At 45.8% G+C, this 20,622-nt stretch overlaps 1 protein-coding gene across 1 annotated transcript in view; it reads left to right on the top strand.

The window, feature by feature from the left end:
* LOC148517064 (transmembrane protein 121) overlaps window positions 1-20,622 on the top strand; it is a 226,388-nt gene that overhangs the window by 145,367 nt on the left and 60,399 nt on the right. The window contains exons 2-4 of the mRNA XM_088479169.1: window positions 7,714-7,770; window positions 10,094-10,236; window positions 10,565-10,688. The gene's annotated coding sequence lies outside the window, so the exon portion shown is untranslated. The remainder of the gene's footprint in view (window positions 1-7,713; window positions 7,771-10,093; window positions 10,237-10,564; window positions 10,689-20,622) is intronic.

Below are 20,622 nucleotides of genomic sequence, written 5' to 3' on the forward strand. Positions count from 1 at the left end.
GTCAGGTAGGAGCACGGTGGCATTTCCAGTGGGAGGTGACCAAACATCGGGGCTGCATTGATGATCTGAACCACCAGTCTCTCTGCTGGTCTATCTAGCTCTTTGAGAGGGAGCACCAAGATGAAGGACTATGGATTCTAAGAGGGGCATTGTTGACCTTACTAATAAGATCTGCAACCTCATCCTAAAATGCAAATATCAGACCCCTAGAGCTCAATTCCCTGCAAGCTCTCCAACATTATGGTGAGATGCAGTCAAAAATCTTATGTAGCAGGGAACAGTTACCACCCGGATTTCTGGACTTTTTGCTCATGCACTTTAGCAAAACATCACTCAACTGCCTAAATATCGGCACAGTGTCCATCTCTAGATCAGGCCCTTTGTGCTCATTTTATTTTATCTGTATGGAAAAGGGTGGTTTAGACCCCCAAATGGTGAAACATGAATCCTGGAGGAGGGCTCAGATCCACCTCCAGCCAGGATAAAATTTAGGGATGGGGGGTTGTTTAGAAGATAGGAGAATATTATTAAGAACAGAGATGGCACCTTTCAGCAAGGGCCTGTGATAACCCAGTGCTTCAAAAGAAGAAAATTAAACAGAGCCACTGTGTATGCCAGAGAGGCGACAAAGGGTCTAAGATGAAGATATGTAAAGGAATCCGGCTCTAGAAATGCAAGAATCAGATTATTTTTAATTGGGAATTATAATTCTCTATTTCTGTAGGCGCAGTGTAACTGGTCCCTGCATGCGGTTACAGACCCCACGTACCTGTCTGCAGAGACTGCACAAAGTGCCTGCGATGGGTGTCCTGTACCGCATGCGGTTACAGACCCCACGTACGTGTCTGCAGAGACTGCACAAAGTGCCTGCGATGGGTGTCCTGTACCGCATGCGGTTACAGACCCCACGTACGTGTCTGCAGAGACTGCACAAAGTGCCTGCGATGGGTGTCCTGTACCGCATGCTGTTACATACCCCACGTACGTGTCTGCAGCATACTTGCCTACTTTTGAAAAAGCATTTCAGGGAGATTGTGAAAGCGACACCTATGAGCGCAGCAGTAAAGTGGGCGTGTACTCCTACATCTGAGGGGCGTGTCATAAAATTGACTTACACCCACATGTAAATGAGCCCCAAAGCATTTAATTAGATCTACTTGTTGATGAAAACACACTGATACTTTTCAGAAAATACATGTAACCATAGGGATCATTGTGCCCTATAACCAATGCAGGGAAATGATACTAATGATCCCATTTGAATGTATATATCTCTGTTTTTTCTTTTATATAACAGTGTCATAATGGGGGTAAGGTGAAAAGAGGGAGATTGGTAGACTCTTCAGGGAGACAGGGAGATTGCTGCTATTTCAAGGAGTCTCCCTGACAATGAGGGAGAGTTGGCAAGTATGGTCTGCAGAGACGGCACAAAGTCCCTGCGATGGGTGTCCTGTACCGCATGCTGTTACATACCCCACATACGTGTCTGCAGAGACTGCACAAAGTGCCTGTGATGGGTGTCCTGTACCGCATGCTGTTACATACCCCACGTACGTGTCTGCGATGGGTGTCCTGTACTGCATGCTGTTACAGGCCCCACGCACGTGTCTGCAGAGACTGCACAAAGTGCCTGCGATGGGTGTCCTGTACCGCATGCTGTTACATACCCCACGTATGTGTCTGCAGAGACTGCACAAAGTGCCTGCGATGGGTGTCCTGTACCGCATGCTGTTACATACCCCACGTACGTGTCTGCAGAGACTGCACAAAGTGCCTGCGATGGGTGTCCTGTACCGCATGCTGTTACATACCCCACCTACGTGTCTGCAGAGAATGCACAAAGTGCCTGCGATGGGTGTCCTGTACCGCATGCTGTTACAGGCCCCACGTACGTGTCTGCAGAGACTGCACAAAGTGCCTGCGATGGGTGTCCTGTACCGCATGCTGTTACATACCCCACATACGTGTCTGCAGAGACTGCACAAAGTGCCTGCGATGGGTGTCCTGTACCGCATGCTGTTACATACCCCACATACGTGTCTGCAGAGACTGCACAAAGGCCCTCATTCAGAGCCGCTCGTTAGCGGCAGTACGCTCGTTCCGAGCGATGTTTGCACATCTGCGCATGCGTACGCTTTTTAGTACGCATGCGCGAACCAGTCAGTGCGGCCGAAAATCGTTTGTTCGCTATATAGCGAGTGCCTGCTACTTTGAGTGACAGAATGAGGCGTATGTGGGTGGTAACAGGGGAAGGTGCTTGAAAATGGGGAGTGGAGATCCGAACGCAGGCGTGCTTAAAGGTCAAAGCGGGCGTTTTATGGGTGTGTATATTTAAAACAGCAGCGTCATTGACCACGTCACTGGGTTATTTTATAGCCAGAACTGCACGCAAATTTGTGGTAGCAAACACCAACCACAAGAATAGCGAGCAGTTCATACGCTGGTCGATGTACTCGATTAATCTAATAAATAGCGGACATGACGTAGGATGCGTGCGGCCAGGGGGCGTTTTTAACAAATAAACGAGCGTATGTTTTGCTCGTTCGTTCAGACTTAGAGGTGTGAACAGACTGCAATGTGCGTACGGATCATTTGAATAGCCACCCCTTGTTTTTAAACGAACGACCGCAAATAGCGTACGGCTCTGAATGAGGGCCAAAGTGCCTGCGATGGGTGTCCTGTACCGCATGCTGTTACATACCCCACATACGTGTCTGCAGAGACTGCACAAAGTGCCTGCGATGGGTGTCCTGTACCGCATGCTGTTACATACCCCACGTACGTGTCTGCAGAGACTGCACAAAGTGCCTGCGATGGGTGTCCTGTACCGCATGCTGTTACATACCCCACGTACGTGTCTGCAGAGACTGCACAAAGTGCCTGCGATGGGTGGAGTCCATTAAAAAGACTCGCAGGAATTCCTGCAGGGAGGATGCAGCTTGCAGCCTATTACATGAGCCCCCATGTTTGAATAGATTTTTGAGATCTGTTGTTGAGGTATTTGTTTTAGATATGATTTTGCACAGATGTTTGTAGCTTTATTAGTGGAATATATTTAAAACTAAAGTTGTCACCTCTTTATCTCCCCTCTCATTAGCCTCAATGGTTTGTCACTTGTTGCTGTGCTGGCACACAATAGGTAGCTGTATATTATAACTAGTGGTGAGCGAGTTCGGATTTCTGAAATCCGAACCCCCCCGAGCCCCCCCGATCCGAGGCCGATCCGAGTCAGGCTCGACTTTTCCCGCCTGACTCGGATCTGAAATCGAGGCAAAACGTCATCATCCCGCCTTCCGGGGCGCGCGGGTTTTGGATTCTATATAAGGTACCCGCGTCAGCGCCATTTTCTCACTCGGCTGTGGACAGTGAAGAGGGAGGGTGGGAGTTAGGGCCAGCTGGGCTGTGTAGTGTAGTGCAGTGTATTGTTGTGCTGTGCTGTGCTGCTGTTGTCCATAGGGGCTGTGTCCACTCCTCCAAAGTCCATAGGGGCTGGCTGTGTTGTGCTGTGCTGCTGTTGTCCATAGGGGCTGTGTCCACTCCTCTAAAGTCCATAGGGGCTGGCTGGACTGTGTTGTGCAGTCAGTTGTCCATAGGGGCTGTGTCCACTCCAAAGTCCTGTGCAGTGTCCCAGTCCTAAAGGGGTGCTGTAGTGTTGTTCAGGGGGTGCTCTGTCCATCAGGGGTGCTCCCCCCAAGTGCAAAAAAAATAAATATTTTTTCTGTGTTTGTGAATTGTGTGTGCAGTAGCCGCACGTGCATCAACAAAGTAGTGCCAAGCGTGCGCCTGTGTCATAAGTAAAGGGCCGGCTGGCTTGACCGTTAAAGGGTGCAGTAACCCCCAAAGTGCACTCCAAACAAAATAAAAAAATATTTTCTGTGTTTGTGAATTGTGTGCACTGTGGCTGCACGTGCATCAACAAAGGAGCAGCGCCAAGCGTGCGCCTGTGTCCCATAAGTAAAGGGCCAGCTGGCTTGTCCGTTAAAGGGTGCTGTAACCCCAAAAGTGCACTCCAAACAAAATAAAAAAATATTTTCTGTGTTTGTGAATTGTGTGCACTGTGGCTGCACGTGCATCAACAAAGGAGCAGCGCCAAGCGTGCGCCTGTGTCCCTTAAGTAAAGAGCCGGCTGGCTCATTTCTTAAAGGGTGGTGTAACCCACAAAGGCCCTCATTCAGAGCTGTACGCTCTGAGCAGAGCGCACGCTCTGCATGAGGGCCGGGCTCCATTTTCATGGAGCGTCCTCCTGGACGCTCGTATAGCTGTGGGTCACCACCCACAGGCTATACGAGCGTGCATTTTGATGGCCGCGATGGTCGTGACCATCGCGACCATCGAAATTGCGAGCCGGAGCCTGCGGTTGAGGTATTCAACCGCAAGCTCCGGAGTGATTTTGGCTCTATCAGAGCCAAAATCACTCCCACTGACATCACTAGTGATGTCAGTGGGCCGGCTTCTGACGGGAGGCGTTCCCGTGGGAACGCCCCCGTCAGGGAGGCACGCCCCCGGCACGCCCACCAAAGGGGGCGTGCTGTCAATCAACATTGACAGCACGCCCCCTTTGATCGGACACAACGAGCGAAGGAAAGTCCTTCGCTCGTCGTGTCTGGCGCATGCGCACAACGGAGCTCCCTCCGTCGTGCGCATGCTCAGTGCAGACCATCGACCCACTTGCGAGCGGACAGCCGCTCGCGAGTGGGTCTGAATCAGGCCCAAAGTGCATTAGTCTCCAACAAAAATAAAAAATTATTTTCTGTGTTTGTGTGCGCCTTAGCCGCACGTATATATCAATATAACATAAATGGAGGACCAAACTTTCTCAGATAAAAATAAAATAGGGAAAGATCAAGAACCACTTCCTCCTAGTGCTGAAGCTGCTGCCACTAGTCATGACATAGACGATAACATGCCATCAACGTCGTCTGCCAAGGCCGATGCCCAATGTCATAGTAGAGGGCACATGCAATCCCAAATGACAAAGTTCAGGAAAATGACCTTAAAAAAACATTTAAATCATCTGAAGAGAAACGTAAACTTGCCAATATGCCATTTACGACACGGAGTGGCAAGGAACGGCTAAGGTCTTTCCCTATGTTCATGACTAGTGGTTCAGCTTCACATGACGATGGAAGCCCTCCTCCCGCTAAAAAAATCAAACGAGTTAAGCTGACAAAAGCACAGCGAAGAACTGTGCGTTCTAAGAAGATATCACAAATCCCCAAGGAGAGTCCAAGTGTGGTGGCGGTTGCGATGCCTGACCTTCCCAAAACTGGACAGTAAGAGGTGGCTCTTTCCACCATTTGCACGCCCCCTGCAAGTGCTGAAAGGAGCACCTACAGTCCACTTGCTGATATGCAAATTGAAGATGTCACTGTTGAAGTACAACAGGATGAGGATACTGGTGTAGCTGGCGCTGAGGTGGAAGTTGGCGAGGAGGATTCTGATGGTGATGTGGTTTGTTTAAATCAGGCTCCGGGGGAGACAGTTGTTGTCCGTGGGATGAAAAAGCCTATCACGGTCATGCCTGGGCAGAAGACCAAACATTCCACCTCTTTGGTCTGGCAATATTTCTATCCAAATCCGGGCAACAACTGTCTTGCCATATGTACCATATGTAAAGGTGAAATAAGTAGGGGTAGGGACGTTAACCACCTAGGAACATCCTCCCTTATACGGCACCTGCAGCGCGTTCATAAAAAGTTACTGTCAAGTTCAGAAACTTTGGCTAAGACCGTACGCAGTCCAGGGACACCTAAATCCCGTTGTCCTGTTGTAACCAAGAGCCTGCAAACCACACCGTCAACTCCCTGCTCGTCAATTTCCTCCTTAGTCAGGATCTTGCCTCCGTAGAGCCAGTTTGTGCAGGGACAGATTAATTGCCAGCTTGTTTTGTGGGGGCCCAAACGAACCAATAATTTCAGCCACAGTTGTGTGGCAGACCCTGGCGCTGAAATGATTGGTTTGTTAAAGTGTGCATGTCCTGTTTATACAACATAAGGGTGGGTGGGAGGGCCCAAGGACAATTCCATCTTGAACCTCTTTTTTTTCTTTGTATTATGTACAGTTTGGGGCCTAGTTTTTCAAACTGCCATCCTGTCTGCCACTGCAGTGTCACTCCTAGATGGGTCACGTGTTTGTGCCGCCCACTCGTGTCGTTTAGCATAGTCATACAGCTACCTCGGTGCAACCTTTTGGACATAAAAATACTATTGTGAGGTGTGAGGTGTTCAGAATAGACTGGAAATGAGTGGAAATTAAGGTTATTGAGGTTAATAATAGCATAGGAGCAGAAAAAAACACAAATTCTGTGATTTTAGCTGTTTTTATGCTTTTTTTTCAAAAAAATACAGATCCAAAACACAAAACCCAGAACCCAAAACACGGAAGGGTGGTTTTGGCAAAACCAATCCAGATCCAAAACACGAAGAAAGAAACCAATTCAGATCCAAAATCAAAACACGAAAAGTGGCCGGTGCACACCCCTAATTATAACTAAGTAGCGAGATTCTAAATTATTTGAAAGTATTATTTGTTTGGCTGTGCACATCCCCATATATTACAGTAGCCAGACATCACTAATACTCCTGCAAGGGGTGTATAGAAAGTTAAGAGAAATTAATGGCTGTGAATTGCCTTTCCCTCACTGTACTGGAGGCACTTTGTGGCCGTTGAGCTGAATTAAATTCTCCGCTGTGACTGCAAGAATACCTTACATTGCCCAGGCAGGTCTCTGAGTGAATGCATGAAAAATGGCAGAAATTTCAGAGTAATCAGTCTAGCAGGGATTAATGAGTCTGAGGAAAAAACCCTCGGTTGCCGCAAGCACGGAGTTGCATCCTAAATAAATGAACCCCATAAGTAGCTCTCCCACAGTGGTGTATATAGAAAACCTGTGCAAGACACTGCTTTACAGTAAAGTCTATTTTAGGTATACAGAGTGATCCCGGCATTAGCTTTTGTATGAAGTATCTCATATATCTGGCAATGTGTTTTCCGTGAGGTCTCTCTAGGGTGCACTAGACAGAGTGGCACACAGAGTCATAGCTAAAGTTTTTCTAGGAATGGTACATGTGCTATTAACTGTATATTGCAATGAGCCTTTTCTCAGGCTGTACTATTAATGTTTTTAATAACAGGGACAAAAATAGGCTTTGTAGGGGGTGGGGGTTCCGTGTGTATATGTATGTATGTACTGTATATATCACACCCACACACTTACTTTGCCCTGGGGGAGGCGCAGCAGCAGGTCGCTGATGGCGGGGACGAGGTTGGGTATTTTGTATCATTAGGGGGGGCAAAAATTATGTGATCCCTTAGATTGGTTTGCAGGCCAGTGTCCAATTCAGAGACAGAGACAAAGCTGTGTCTGTCTCAGATAAAATATTGGTCTGTCGGGTTGGGTTTCTGGGTACTCAGAAAGCCCCCTGCGCTGCGCCACTGATTAGTACTACTACTTTTTGCTGACACTCTCCTCCATTGGAATCAACGTCATAGTAGAAAGCAAAAGCAGCTTGTGTCTCCACATACTGTAGCTAAGTTTCACAAGTACAGGCTACAGAGGGTGGATGTTGCTTAAGAGAAGTATGTTATATGTAATATCTGACCTTAAGGAACAAATGTCCCTTCACTGCAGTAATTATTGCTTTAATCTTAATAAAAAGTTGTTTCTCCATCCCATCCCTCTCAAAATTTATATTTTACTTTTTTTACCAACAGACCTGCACAATTAAGAAGAATATGGAGAAGTAAAGTTTGTCTCATGATATTGAAAGTGTAAGTTTTTTGTAATAAGGAGTGTTTTTAACACTGCTGAATTGTACTAAAGAGAGATAGAACCCAGTAGGAAATATACCTATGCTCAATGGCATAACTCCCGGAGGCTACAGAAACATTGGCCACCAGGTGTGTGTGGGAGGGGTACACAATAATGGGGACCGCAGCCTAGGGCACTACACAACAGAGACTATTTAATATCATTCACATCAATTCCTGCCCCTTTTGATCTTAAACTATAAATTTCCTACTTCAAATACGCACACACTTTAGAATATCATTTTGTGAGCAGCTAGTTAACCTACTGATATGCTTTTGGACTGAAAACATAGGTAACATTGCTAGAATAGCCAAATTCAGAGGTTGTTGGATATTTTCTGAAAATCTATTATATAATTTCCAATAGTGTCGACATACTCAGTAGAGAGCAGCAGGGAGTCCCGACCCCTCCCTCCCCTCACAGCTATCTGGCTGACTGACTCCAAGCTGTTACCTGTAACTGTCTTAACAGCAGAGAAGATCTATAAACTTTAGGTGCCTATCCACAAGACGATTAAAATGAGCGATTGAACGATATCGTTTGATCGTTCGATAATCATACAATAATCGTTTGAACATCGTTTGATAATCGTTTGAAAATTTGGTCTTTTAAGCTGCCCATCCACTAGGCGATTAAACCGTCGTTATCGTTCAATCGCTTGGAAGTCATTGGCAAATCGTGCAGTAAAATTACCTAAACGACCAGCGATGCGCTATCCCGCCGGTTGTTTGCGTCGTCCTGTTTTGCCCGTCAATTAGTTGTTATTGGACATCCTTATCGTTCCATCGTTCATGCATCCGTGTACATTTTCAAAGCCGGAACAACCAACATATATAAATTTAAATAAATATTTCAGCCCACTTTTATGAACAACTGCTTTGAAAATCGTTGGTCTATGGTCTATGGTCTTTCGTCGTTTTGTGCAATCGTTCACAAATCGTTCATGCACATGAACGATAACGATCATCAGGAATTGATGAACGATTTATGAAGATCTTTTGATCTTTCATCTTTCAAGGACAAGTTTGCTAGTGGATGGGCAGCATCAGGTTCAGCATGTTTGCAGATGATTGATTGTGCCTGCACTGGATGACATATCGTTCAGTGTGGGCACCCTGCAGTGTAGTGAACGACTGAACGATAACGATATCGTTCAGTCTTTTCACTGTCGGGTTGTGGATACCCGCCTTAAGGCTGCATACTCATGTAATGCTCTCCAGAGTCCTGGCTGTCATCACGTGCCTCTCCCCCTAGTCTGCAGCATTAACCTTTTCACCAGCAAACCAAACATTAATCCTTGCTTCAAAAAATTAAAATCTTATGGAAAATGCTACATTAAATGCACCGTTAACCTTCTCCCTGCTAACCACTATAGGGGCCTGTATGCTGCTATTCCTGCTGGACATTTTGCATACTCACGTCCCAGCTAATGATAGGTCCAAAATACTACAATTAGTATATTCCCGGAATGGGAGATTTCAAAATAGAGATCTTAACTACAGGTTGCTCAATCCATATAGGATTATTTTTTCCCAAAGTGGGATGCATGCTAGATTATAGCTGACACACATACAAAAAAAAGCACAGCATTCAACCACTTATTAATATGAATAAATTACATTTTATTGCACCAATTCATCAATAGCAAAAACATGCATGTAAATGTAAATAAAGCCATACATTAAATAAAAATAGTCCTTTTGTTAAGGTGCTTTATAGAAAAACATTAGCAATACCTACTAGTACAGGTTGAGTCTCCCATATCCAAATATTCAGAAATATGGAATATTCCGAAATACGGAATATTTTTAGCATGACTGAGATAGTGAGACCTTTGCTTTCTGATGGTTCAATGTACATAAATTTTGTTTAAAGCACAAAATTATTAAAAATATAGTATAAAATTACCTTCAGGCTGTGTGTATAAGGTATATATGAAACATAAATGAATTTCATGTATGTACGCAAACTTTTTTGATGCACAAAATTATTAAAAATATTGTATACAGTTACCTGCAGGCTGTGTGTATAAGGTGTATATAAAATATGAATGCATTCTGTGTTTAGATTTGGGTCCCATTCCCAAGATATCTCATTATGGTATGCAAATATTCCAATATATACGGAATATTCCGTTATCCAAAATATCCCTCGACCCAAGCATTTTGGATATGGGAGACTCAACCTGTAATGTCTCCTTAGGGCTAGTCTTATACTGTACATCATTTTAGTGCTGATATCTTTACATGGAACTGACCCTCACCTACTTTTCTCTTCAATCAGTGGGGACCTTTCCCAGATATTGCAAAGTGACTTCATTTCAACATTCAAGGTCAACTGTGCAGGTGGCTGGAGAACATTGACCATGCAATAGATCTATATAGAAAATGGTGGAAGGAAATCCCTATTTTATACATGGGGAGAAGGTGAGAACAAATAATGGCTGACCAAAGCTTTTAAGAAATCATTGCATCAAATCAATTGTTCTGATAGAACTAAATTGTAATTAAAAAAAAAATGTAGACGTGTTTGTATTTGTGCAACAAACCACTAATTACATATTGGATACATGCACCACATACATTGGGGTGAAGACTGTTACAGTGAATTGGATGGGAGATAACCCGGGTAGAGATGTAAAAATACATTTTGTTCAAGTGCGATGTGTAACATAGAAGCTTATTACTTGATTTTAAGAATGAACCTCCAGGGTCAATGTTACAAAACATATATTTAACTAAATGTTCTTTGCAGCATCGCTCTCCTGCTCAGTGTGGACACCGCTTCTTCAAGGCGAATAAGCTCAGCCTGATCACCTCCCTTAGCAACTTCTTCCCTTAGCAACAACAGCATTGAAGGCTGTCAAGGTTCAGCAGCTGTAAGTGGAAATTATTTAGTATTTTTAGCCATCATTACAGCCCTATGTTGTAGACAGAACTTGGTGGATAGTAAGTATGGAGATCATGTCCCTCTGCATCATTTTCTTCTTCTATCAATCCTTGCATCAATTATGTTATTCATGTTCAAAAGGATCATAGGGGCATATGTATCAAAGCTTGATGTGTGATAAAATAGTGAAATTATATCACCAACCAATCAGCTTCTAACTTACATTTTTTAAACACAGCCTGCAAAATGTAAGTTAGAAGCTGATTGGTTGGTGATATAGTTTCGCAGTTTTATCACACATCAAGCTTTGATATATATGCCCCATAGTATTAAACTCCATTACCATATCATATTAATGGTACAGGTTGGAAATGCATTTATGCATATTATTTACCTCTTTGTGATTGCCTGATGATCTAATTACTGAGTCTATGGGGCCTATTCATCAAAACATAATAATCACATGTGATAATTATGGTTTGAACTCGCTGCGAGTTCAAACTCAGTTTAGGAGGCATTCATCATGTCTCCTGCCCTAAACTATCACTTCCGAAAAACTGCAGTTTCTGCGAAGCTGTTTTTCAGAAGTGAGAGACTCTTCTCTTGTCCCTCTTCAAGCTGCGTATGTGCAGCTTGAAGACAGGCTGCGAAAAGAGACTGACTCCCTCCAACTAACTTTGCCGGCGTCTTTCACCCCCTCCCATCCTTGTGAAGCTGCTGGCTACCCCCCCGGCCGCCAGAGCTGCTGGCTACCCCCCCGGCCGCCAGAGCCTTCCCCTCGCCCACTGAGAGTGAGACCTGCGAAGCACTGTCCCGCAGCCGCCATAGGTCCCCCGCCAAGGCCCCTGGAGATTGTGCGCCTCCCCGTCTGAGACCTGCTGACCGAGTAAGCCCCCACCGCCGCTGATATGCTGGGGACCTACTCGGCTAAGCTGCTGCTGCTGGAGACTTGGCCCGCCTTCCCACTCGTCATACCAGATGCCCGCTGCAGGACCCCCGCTGCCGCTGACCCCGCTGGCTGCTGCTGCTGTGCCCTTTCCTGGCCCCGGCTCGCAGAAGGACTGCTCTGTGAGCCGGGAGGGAGGGTCAGATCCCTCTGCTGTATCGGATGATGAACACCACCTCAGAATGGCGTTCAGGATCACTATCAAGTTCCGAAAAAAATGCTTTTTCAGAACTTGATGAATTTCATAATTTCTACATGTATAGTATGGGGACTGTATAGTACTATAGTATGGTGACTATATAGTACTATAGTATGGGGACTGTATAGTACTATAGTATGGTGACTGTATAGTACTATAGTATGGTGACTGTATAGTAATATAGTATGGGGACTGTATAGTACTATAGTATGGGGACTGTATAGTAATATAGTATGGTGACTGTATAGTAATATAGTATGGGGACTGTATAGTACTATAGTATTGGGACTGTATAGTACTATAGTATGGGGACTGTATAGTAATATAGTATGGGGACTGTATAGTACTATAGTATGGGGACTATATAATACTATAGTATGGGGACTGTATAGTACTATAGTATGGTGACTGTATAGTACTATAGTATGGTGACTGTATAGTACTATAGTATGGGGACTGTATAGTACTATAGTATGGGGACTGTATAGTACTATAGTATGGGGACTGTATAGTACTATAGTATGGTGACTGTATAGTACTATAGTATGGGGACTGTATAGTAATATAGTATGGGGACTGTATAGTACTATAGTATGGGGACTATATAGTACTATAGTATGGGGACTGTATAGTACTATAGTATGGTGACTGTATAGTACTATAGTATGGGGACTGTATAGTACTATAGTATGGGGAATGTATAGTACTATAGTATGGGGAATGTATAGTACTATAGTATGGGGACTGTATAGTACTATAGTATGGGGACTGTATAGTACTATAGTATGGGGAATGTATAGTACTATAGTATGGGGACTGTATAGTACTATAGTATGGGGAATGTATAGTACTATAGTATGGGGACTGTATAGTACTATAGTATGGGGACAGTGTAGTACTAAAGTATGGGGACTGTATAGTACTATAGTATGGGGACTGTATAGTACTATAGAATGGGGACTGTATAGCACTATAGTTCGGGGACTGTATAGTACTATAGTATGGGGACTGTATAGTACTATAGTATGGGGACTGTATAGTAGTATAGTATGGGGACTGTATAGTACTATAGTATGGGGACTGTATAGTACTATAGTATGGGGAATGTATAGTACTATAGTATGGGGACTGTATAGTATGAGGACTATATGGTACTATAGTAGTGGGACTGTATAGTACTATAGTATGGGGACTGTATAGTAGTATAGTATGGGGACTGTATAGTACTATAGTATGGGGACTGTATAGTACTATAGTATGGGGACTGTATAGTACTATAGAATGGGGACTGTATAGTACTATATTATGGGGACTGTATAGTACTATAGTATGGGGACTGTGGAAATTGTCGATGCACAATTGTAACCAGGAGATATCTGTGATATCTCCTGCGTTACATGAATGATAAATAGCCCTGACACTTAATTTATACAAAATTAGGTGACATTTTTTTTTCACCTGCTTGTGTATAAATTAAGTGATGATGAATAGGCCCGTCAATGAGTCTATAATGTTTAAGAATTGCGCTCGTACAATGCCTCCTTCCAGTACCCGGCCAAGATAGGCTGACTTGGCGGTCACTAGGACCTGTCGGAGCCAGTTAGACAGGCCCGACCTCAGACATTCGCTACTGCACATGCACAGGGTCATAGCGCATTTTTTCCTTTGGGCATTCCATGGGGACGGTCGGACTGAGGAAACTCACAGCATACAGAGCCGAAATAACAAACAGCAAGTACACTGTATTACCAACGCTATTGTATAGGGCACCAGTACTACCATCTGTCGGTGTAATCACACGCGGTGCACTACAACACCCAGCAACACCCTAAGCTCCAGGCTACCATTACTTATACTGTATATTCTGCATACCGCTGTTACATTTGTGATATCCCTGGGCCATATGCTACTTGTTGTTCTATCTGATTCAATAAATCTAGGAACTGGTTAAGCTGTACCACGTGTGGACTAACCTCCGCCTGCACCAACAATTACGTTACATATTTAACACCTCATGTATCTTGGCCAAAGTGCATCATACTCTGGTTTAACTTTCTGTCTGGAGGACTACTGCTCCAAGCAGGTCTGCTCGCAATCAGTGGTGGCTCCAAAGCTGGGGCTGCAGCGCAGTTCAAAATTTAAATAGGGGAGCGATACCAATTGTCCTTTCAAACACTGACAAACATCGCTGGCCGGGACTCGCTGACAGTTGGTGTGCCTCCCATATTTGAATTTTGGACAATGGCCAAAATGTAACTAACTGGCAGATTCCAGGACCTCTGTCACTCCTTCTACTCTTCTTTGTTTTTCACTGGAAAAGTGTGTGTGCACATCCCTCTTCTGAAATAGAGGACTAGAGAGGGCAATTTCTTTTCAGAGCTGTCCCTTGCTGTATGGAGAGGCACATGGTCATTTGCGCTACTTGCTGTTGGAGTTTTCCCAGGAAGTGCACTGTGCAATATTTATGTAAAGAAAAGAATGGGCAGCATAGCACAATATGGGGGAGATCTAATAAAGCTTGGAGAGAGATAAAATTGGAGGTAAATAGCGCCAACCAATCAGCTCCTAACTGTCATTTTTCAAACACAGCCTGTAAAGTGACAGTTAGGAGCTGATTGGTTGGTGCTATTTATCTCCAATTTTATCTCTCGACAATCTTTATTAAATCTCCCCCTAAATCCTCAATTAGCCTCAGTGCAAGACAGCCTGAGCTGGTTTGTGCTATGAGAGTGAGACCATGAGCATGGGATGGCTTGCAGGGTGTCTGGAAAGTAGGGAACCATGGAGATCTGCCTGAGAGCCTACTAGGACATTCACAGCTCTCAGTTTTCCGGTCACTACCCCATTTTTGTGAAGCCATATGTGTGGAGGGAGGGGTCAGCATATATTATGGCCCTGCTATGCCCCTGTTTATGGGGAACATACTGTGATGCATGGGGGTAGAGATCTCTTAAGACATTATCACCCCCACCCCGCCATTGCAGAAAATGTTTCTCGTACCCCTGAATGTCATGTATGCCTGGATTTTCCGCATTTCCCAGGTTGAGAACCACTGGCCTACCACTAGGGACAATTTTGTTTACAGTCAATTAACATGCCATAAATTTTGGAGGAATGGATATGTTTGACTGCCGGACGTCATCCCGGCGGATCAAATCCCAACATAGGCAGCCCGATGCTGAAGATCCCGACAGCGGAAGTAAGTTAACTATTTCTAACCCCCTCCCCCCCTAACCCTAACCCTCCTTTAGGGGAGCCTAACCCTAACCTCACCCTAAAGTGCCCATCCCAACCCTCATAAGTGCCTAAAAGTAACCCCCCTCTCCCCATACCCCTAAACCTAACTCTCCTGGGGGGGTGCCTAAACCTAACCTCCCCCCCAGTGCCTAAACCTAACCCCCCCTTCCCCTAACCTAACCCTCCCCGGGGGGATGCCTAACCATAATCCTCCCCGGGGGGGGATGCCTAACCCTAAGTCCCCCCGGGGGGTCCCTAAACCTAACCCCCCCATAACCAGCTACATACAAACTTGCCCCCAACGTTGGACGATCGATCCGGCGTCCTGTCTGGATTAACATAGGCGTTGGAATTTCGACGCCTATGTTAGATCCCTTGCTGGGATTATGCTGTCGTTATTTCCGCATGGCCGCCGGTCTCATAAATGCATACCGTTTTGGACAATGGGCAATGGAAGAAACTCATGTGAACATGGTAGAGAACAATTGGAAAGTCTGCAAGGATAGGGTTGGATTAGAACCCAGGGTCTGAGCAGCCATGATAACCACTTGTGTACCGTGCCGCCCACAGCTGTTCAAATGAAATGGACATGTTAGGCATAGTCAGTGCAGAATTACTGAGCCTCTCATTGTCTGCTCCTGTTTTAGATTACACATTTCGCTCTCAATATAATTTGCCTTTAGATCTGACTTGTAACAAAGAGAAGCCTGTAATGAATTTTATACTGACATGCCAATTATTATTTAGTAGTTGTGACAGCTGTGGAGATTGCAAACATGATTATTATTATCAGTGGTGGTGCCGGTACTCACCTTTCTATACTCCAGACAAGTCTGAAATATAAAATACTAGTGACCCGCCCTGGCTTCGCATGATAGCAATTTCATCTTGCCACTGTCTAGGCCATGTCACCACAGATCCCTGAATCTCACCACAACCCCTTGCATCTCACAACAGCCTCCTGCTACTCACTCCTGGCCCCTACATCTCACAACAGCCTCCTGCTACTCACTCCTGGCCCCTGTATCTCACAACAGCCTCCTGCTACTCACTCTTGGCCCCCGTATCTCACTACAGCCTCCTGCTACTCACTCCTGGCCCCTGTATCTCACAACAGCCTCCTGCTACTCACTCCTGGCCCCTACATCTCACAACAGCCTCCTGCTACTCACTCCTGGCCCCTACATCTCACAACAGCCTCCTGCTACTCACTCCTGGCCCCTGTATCTCACTACAGCCTCCTGCTACTCACTCCTGGCCCCTGTATCACACTACAGCCTCCTGCTACTCACTCCTGGCCCCTGTATCACACTACAGCCTCCTGCTACTCACTCCTGGCCCCTGTATCTCACTACAGCATCCTATAGTTCACCACAGCCCCTGTCATCTCTCCACTGGTCCCTGCTGCTCACTCCTGCTTCTTACCACAGCCCCCAGCATCACATCATAGGCCATACTAGCCTACTCTCCCGGGACTGTCGGGAGCCTCCCGAAAATTGTATGTCACTCCCTCCCGACACACCGCATCGCCCGCCAGCCCCTCGCGACCGCGGTGGTTCAGTGGGGCGATGACGTGATTTGCGCTGAATTGCGTCATCGTAGCCACGCCCCTTGCTTTGTAATGCTGGTAATATCGGTATTATAAAGCGGGGTCGGGGCAGCGATGACACGATCGTGTGGACACACCACCGCTCTGCCCACTTCAGCAGCCACCACCCTCCCTGCTGCACTGACAAATCACCAGTGTCACCACAACCACCCCTGCTGCTTCCCTGCAGCTGGCTGGGGCTTGGCCACTGGGATGAGCTGAGAGGGGCAGGAGGATGATGGATGAGAGATTTATATTGCAGCTACCATAATCATTATTAGCAGCATGTCCCCAGGGCTAGGGCACTTGTGCATTTTTCCACAGCCTCCATGCTCACCCCTGCCTGGCTGCTGAACATGGCAATGTCCTCTTTGCACAATGTACCCTGTATTTCCTGGTCTTCTTGTTGAGCTTCCTCGCCGTGGTGCCCCTGTTCAAGAACAGCGCTGACTTCCATGGGAGGTTCTGCCTGTTCACCAAGGGTGTGTGGCTGAACATCATACTGGAGAGGAAGCACTTCACGGTGGAGGAATGGTGGCCGGAGTCTGCCTGTAGGTTCAGCGTAGGGATGGACATTGGAATCCGATGATTACCATTACATTACATTTTTTTTGTGCCGATGGTAGTTTTTTAACCATTTGATGGTGGTCGTTCCTTATAGCTATGACTCCCCTGGCTACTGTGTCTGCATCAGAGCATCTTCATGGGTTCGTTGGAGGTTGTCTCTCACTTTCTGTCTGCCTCAGACGTGATCAGTCCCTGACTCCCTACCCTCTCTTGGCTGCTGCGAAATAACAGGGCACATTGCTAGCTCTAATTGGCTCTCACTGTCTCAGAGAGTCAATCAGAGTACAGCCCTCACTCACCCTTCTAGTAGCAGCAGTCAGTCACTCACAGCGCAACAGTTTTTTCTGTTAATGGCTTCAGTAAAATTGTAAGTACTCAGCTCCCTTTTGTCACAGATAAATGGTTCATACATATAAACCTTACTCAACCAATGCTGAATAGAATATTGAAAACCCCATCAAAATCCGTCCAGTGGTTCAAGAGATTAGCCCAAACGAACAGGCAAACCCCTAAAACGGGGACTTTATTTTATATATATATATATATATATATATATACACATATAGAGATGAACATCCAGTATTGTAATCTACTTGGACAAAAATGGAATGCTAGCAGGGGCGTATCTATAATGGGTGCAGGGTGTGTGGGGCACACGGGCCCTGGGTTTAGGGGGCCCCACACCGCACACCCTGCACCCATAGTATTACTCACCTCTCCGGAGTCCCACGTCGGAGCGGGGGTCCGGCACTGTGAAAACGACTGGAAAATGGCCGCCATGGCCATTTTCCCGTCGATTGCGCATGCGCAGTACAGGGAAAATGGCCGCCGCGCTGGCTGCCGGACAGAGAGGAGGCTGCACACGGGCCCCCTCCTCTCTAGAAATGCCCCTGAATGCTAGTATTGGAAAGAGACACTATGGGGTCTATTTACTACAATCCGCATTTAGAATGCAGATTGTAGTGTGATATTACCGACTGAATTCGCATTGCGATTTCAGCCAATGTCACAGGGATTTACTAAAAATCCCTTGCAGGGACAGAGCTTGCGATAAAGCTCTGTCCCTGCGAATCCCCTCTGCTGCCTTATCACTGTATTTTTTGCAAAAAAAAAACACAGTGACAAGTGACCGAACATGCGTCGACCGGCCGCTCTTTCCCACCAACGCGATTGTGATGCCCTCACGATCACCCCTCCCCCTGCGGCTCCCCCACGACCCCCCCCTTTAATTGCACTTACCTCCGGTGATGTCCTCTGTGGTTCCGCTCAGCTGATCTCCCATCCTGCACTGTGACCCGGTCAGCTGATGACCGGGTCACAGTGCAGAATGGGAGACCAGCTGACCGGAGGGAGGACATCACCGGAGCCCCGATCTCCGGTCCCTGGACTCTGGTAAGTTTTTTGTTTTTTTAGCAGAGATCAGGGTGTGGACACAGCTGATCACTGGGGCCAGCTCTGGACTCTGCTCTGCCCGTTGGAGTGGAGTAGGTGTCCAGTAACCGGGGGAGACCCTGGATAACGCCACCTCCGGGTGGCATTATTATCACAGGGCTACCCCCGGTATTTTTTCACAATTTATTTTTAGTAGCTTGCAGACCGATCACATTTCCCATTACAATTATGGGAAATGCAATCTATTTACTAAAAATATGTGAAAATCAGGACTTGGAGTACAATTTTACGAAGTCAACTCCAATTATCCTTTAGTAAATATAGCTGATACTAAAATAATGTGAAAATGGTGTGAAAACACCCTTTTTCACTTTATTTTAGTAAAAATAATGTTAATAAATAGAGCCCTGTGTAACAAATCAGATCTGTATAAACAGATGTGAAATAGAAATGCTTGCAGCATCTCCAGGTAGCAGAGAAGGATGAATGTGTATATTTAAGATTTATCGAAATTCAAAACATGGGAAACAGCTAGTTTTCTTCTACAAGCTATATGAGTATGTGTAACAGTGCAACTAATGCCAGTTATATGACACATTGGGCCTGATTCTGAGCTGGACGCTGCAGTCTGCGTGTGTGTTATTTGCAGTCACGCGTCTGCAACTTTATGCAAATAATGTTACAAGCCTTTCCCTGGTGTATAAGCATGTGTCTAAATATGCAAGGACTGAGACGCCCACTTTTAGTGTCTTTAGAGGTTCAAATACCGCGTGGTGTGTCTTTAGATGCAACCATTGGTCGCACTATCGAAACTTGTGCCATGCTAGTTGCAGATTCTCTTTCAGAGTATGGCATACTTGCCAACCTTTTGGCTACCACAATTACCGGAATTGTGAAGTGGAGGGCAGAGTCACAATGATGCAATTGCGTCATCGGCTGCCTCTGCCACCCACTTAACAGAAAGTGGGCTGCCACGTGTGGTGGCTCCAGTCTGCAGGAGACTTGCCCACATTTTCAGGCAGCAGGGAGTAATAAACGATTTTCGTGAGCCTCCCGGCCATTCCAGAAGGGTAGGCAAGTATGGAGTATGACCACTGTAAGCGATTAAACGTCTGAATTTGCGACCACTTCGGCAATAATCCCCTAAATATGCCCGTATTTCTGACCTTCTCCATGCCTTCACATAGCCTCCCCTGACTATGGCCTCCAGTGTGAGCAATTCAGCTTCTCTGTATGCAAACAATTTCAGCTACATACCCTTGTAACTCCAATAACATGCCCATACTACATTACATCTGCAGCCGATGAGCCAACTCGCTGTAACCGCTCCGAAGCACCCAACACATTTCTAATACACTTCTTCATGCTTATGTCTGAATCTGTTCTGCGTCTCTGTACAAACACCATCAGGATGTATGCAGGGTGCAACTGAGATGCATGCGCAGATGAAAAACATTGCACAAGAATAAAATAAAACACATTGACCCCACCAGAGAAAAATAAACACGTTTGCCTCTACAGGAAAAAATAAAACCCATTGGCTAAGTAGGCAAAAAATATGAGATATGGTAAGAACTTACCCTTGTTATCTCTATTTCTACGAAGTCCATAGGGTTCCACAGGATACCTTGGGTATAGGTGTGACGTCAGTCGCCGGGCACCATAGAGTTAAGCTTTTCAGCCTCCCAGGATGCACTAGGGTCCCCCTCCTATACCCCGCCCCCGAGCCAAGGCACCTCAGTTAGTTATCAAGCCATAGGCCGGAGGAGGAGAAGGAAGAGAGAGAAAAAAGATCTGGACACATACAAGAATCACATTCTCACCAGAGGGAGACGGAAAACCGGTGACCAGAGCAAAGCCCATCTGCAGCACAGGTGCGACAGGGTGGGAGTCCTGTGGAACCCTATGGACTTCGTAGAAATAGAGATAACAAGGGTAAGTTCTTACCATATCTCATATTTTCTACTTCAGGGTCCATAGGTATCCACAGGATA

This window comes from Taudactylus pleione, unplaced genomic scaffold (genome assembly GCF_031769625.1).
Source record: "Taudactylus pleione unplaced genomic scaffold, aTauple2 ptg000227l, whole genome shotgun sequence".
NCBI lineage: Eukaryota > Metazoa > Chordata > Amphibia > Anura > Myobatrachidae > Taudactylus > Taudactylus pleione.